Raw genomic sequence first — 3,910 nt, forward strand, 5'->3', positions numbered from 1 at the left:
TTTTAACTATAGAATCAAGTTCACCCTTCTTTCTATAATTTAAAAATATGGAACATGCAAAACCAAGCTTAAATGGCAGGATTTTAGATTCTAATTATTATGACATACATTATTATCCTGATAAACTCCTGTAGGCCCTCCTCAATCTCCACATAGGTAAAGACATTCCAGACCAGAGAGGTCACTAAAACGATGATTTTGATAGAACATATGAGATGGAAGATGTAGATTATTTATGTTGGCCATGGGGACAGCACAGTATAATTGAGTTATGATAATACTAACTCCATCATGTGAACAGATGCTAAGAAGCAACATGTTCAATTATTATTTGAATATATTATCTCATTCTCTGTCCCTAATAAAATATCCTGGTGCCACAATTTCAAAATGACTTGAAACTTTGATGTACTGCTGCCAGGAGCTACGGAAGTTTTAAAAGTCACTGTCTAATTCTTTTCCCTCTAACAAGGAGAGATGTTTGCTAGTAATTAGAGTGAGTTAAACTTATACTTATTCACACTACTAGTATTTATGATAAAGTTCTCTCTTCAAGAGCCTTAAAAACAAATCAACATCTCCTTGTTGTCATAGTCACTAATAAGATCAGAAATAATCAGAGGTAATGATTTTTATGTCGTTCATTTCAATGCTGGTTTAAATGATTCCCAGTAGACTATGCCAGTGTCTCCAGCCCCTTCATACAATGCTGCAACTCAGTAATCAACATTTCAACAAAGTAGCAGCTAAATAGAGGCCTGTACTTTATCCAGTAGAAAACTTCATTTTTATTAATTTTTTTAAAAATATATTTTATTGATTTTTTACAGAGAGGAAGGGAGAGGGATAGTTAGAAACAATGATGATGAGAGAGAAACATCGATCAGCTGCCTCCTGAACAGTCCTTACTGGGGATGTGCCCACAACCAAGGCACATGCCCTTTACCGGAATCGAACCTGGGACCCTTCAGTCCCCAGGCCGACGCTCTATCTACTGAGCCAAACCCGTCAGGGTGAAAACTTCATTTTTAATACAACTAGCATGCAAATTAAGTAATGAATGCATGTCCTATATCTTTCTATAACGTAAGGACTTAAATGTTTTTTTGTTTGTTTGTTTTGTTTTTAAATATATTTTATTGAATTTTTACAGAGAGGAAGGGAGAGGGATAGAGAGTCAGAAACATTGATGAGAGAGAAACATCGACCAGCTGCCTCCTACACACTTCCCACTGGGGATGTGCTCGCAACCAAGCTACATGCCCTTGACCGGAATCGAACCTGGGACCTTTCAGTCCGCAGGCCGACGCTCTATCCACTGAGCCAAACCGGTTACGGTGATTTAAATGTTTTGAGATGTAGTTAATAGAAAGACAATGAAGCACCCCATAGGCTTCAAAGAGCAAAAAAACTTTATCAAGAAAAATGCTGATGACATTTCTGACTAGTAATACAGAGAAATGTCCTATAAAAGTTGCATAGAGGCCTATGAACTTCAATAAATATTTAAAATCTATTCTCATTGGTATCATGAATTTATCCATCTCTTTTTATTGGCAAAGGGGAGCCGCAGTACAAATATCCTTGGGAAGCCTGACCTTTTCAGCAGAGGGCAGCTGATACATCATGTAGAGAACTGTTCAGTAGGTGATCTGAGCAGACAGAATGTTCCTATTTCTTTGTGACTTTAATCACTAATATTTCAATTTGGCAAAGTGTGTCCTTTATTATGTAATAGGAAAAAATTTAAGGACTTGATTCAATAAGTTTGAGCTCCCTGCTTATACAGAGACAGAACAATTACTGTCAGTAAAACGAAAGTCCTCTCCACTCAGCTAGCAAACCCATGTCAGTTCATGGAGCTTCTTGAAACAGAAGAAGGCTCAACACCTTGAAGGGTTGGAAGATAATGTTTATCCAAAAGTCCTGTTCTCATATCCACTACTATCTTTAATATAAAACAATATTTAAATGTTTAAGAAAGAGAACATATTTGGTAATCTTGTCTTTTATCTTCACAGATATTTCCTTAAAATTCCTTCTTATTATCTGTTATCTATATTATTTTGGCAAACACACACATACAGATACCATGTTTCTAACTGGAGACAAAGACCCAAGGGGTGTGTGTATCTACTCCTTAAAATTTATTTTCTAAGTTTTAGTATTGAAGCCTTTCCCAAAATGACATTTCTCCACACGTTTTATCATGGAGATTTCTTTACTTTTAGAGCTTCAATTATTTTCTATGTTGGTGACACTCTAGTCCTAATCTGATGACATGTTCAAATTTATAATAACCCACACATGTCAAAATCAACATGTCCAAAATAATTTTATTGTTTTCTTCTCAAGAATATCTTTAAATGTGTATTAGTTTTAAATAGTGACAACACTGATTTTTTTTTTAATAATGTGGATTTAAACTTAAACACCTCTTTTAGCTCATTTTCCTTCAATCCTAAATTCCAATTTAAGGACAGTCTGCATTGAAAATGTCTTAGGCTTCTTACCTTTACCGTTACACACCTACTCTGGGTACCTCTAATTATGTATTATCTGGACATGTTCAGTAGATTATTATCTAGGTATTTTACTGCTATCTCTGGTGACTTCAATTCCTACTAAATGTGGCAAAATAAATCCTTCTAAACTGAGATTCTGATCATATGCCAATGATCTGATTATTTCTGGAATCCCATTGCTTATAGAATTAATTACAAATTTCTCAACCTATTCTATTAAGATCCTTACCTGCCATATCATCTTTTATTTTAGAAAATTACTTAACTACTTAATGCCCCAGTTCCCTTACCTCTAAAAGGGGAATAATGGTACAGAATTTTACTTAGGAGAATTAATTTTATACATATACACATTTTACATAAATAATAAGTAATGATTTATTTTTATCTACATTTAACTTTATTTTTTAATCTGATTTACATTTTTAAATTTTTAATAATTTTAATTAGGAATAAATTTTAACATATAGAAAAAATTTTAAAAATAGCAGAATGCATGCCAGCATATCTATTAGACTCAATAATTGCTATCATTTTGCTATGAGCCTTTTGTGTACATATGTTTGTATGAATACATTTTTTGTTGTTTCAAAAGTTGAGACATTATGACACATTATCCTTAAATATTCCAGCATACATTTTCTAAAAACAGGATATTTTGTATAAAATCTAGACCACTGGTTCTCAACCTGTGGGTCGTGACACCTTTGGGGGTCAAACGACCCTTTGCAGGGGTCACCTAAGACCATCAGAAAACACATATATAATTACATATTGTTTTTGTGATTAATCACTATGCTTTAATTATGTTCAATTTGTAACAATGAAAATACATTCTGAATATCAAGTATTTACATTAGGATTCATAACAGTAGCAAAATTACAGTTATGAAGTAGCAATGAAAATAATTTTATGGTTGGGGGTCACCACAACATGAGGAACTGTATTAAAGGGTCGCAGCATTAAGAAGGTTGAGAAGCACTGATCTAGACCATTATGAAAACTAAGAAAATCAATCATAAATCTTAAATATTAGCTAACCTATTGGCCATACTCAAACCTCCACAATTATTCTTTTAATGTATTTTATAGCTGTTTTTAACTTTAGTTTTATTTTCAAATCATGATCTAATTTCCAATTAAGCAGAAATATAGAGTTTAGAAAATGTAGTTAATAATTAGTCAATAGATGTTAGATTTTTTTTTGTAAAGTAACTAATGGATTTTATAAAAGTGAGGCTCTATTAAATTAGAGAAGAGAGATTTATTGATGTATGCTTGACATATAAATGGCTGAACATAATTAATATATACTACTTGATGATTTTGGAGATTAGTGTGTATCTGTGAAACTCTCACCACAATCTATGCAATAAACATTCTC

This window comes from Myotis davidii, unplaced genomic scaffold (genome assembly GCF_000327345.1).
Source record: "Myotis davidii unplaced genomic scaffold, ASM32734v1 scaffold293, whole genome shotgun sequence".
In the NCBI taxonomy this organism is placed as follows: Eukaryota; Metazoa; Chordata; class Mammalia; order Chiroptera; family Vespertilionidae; genus Myotis; species Myotis davidii.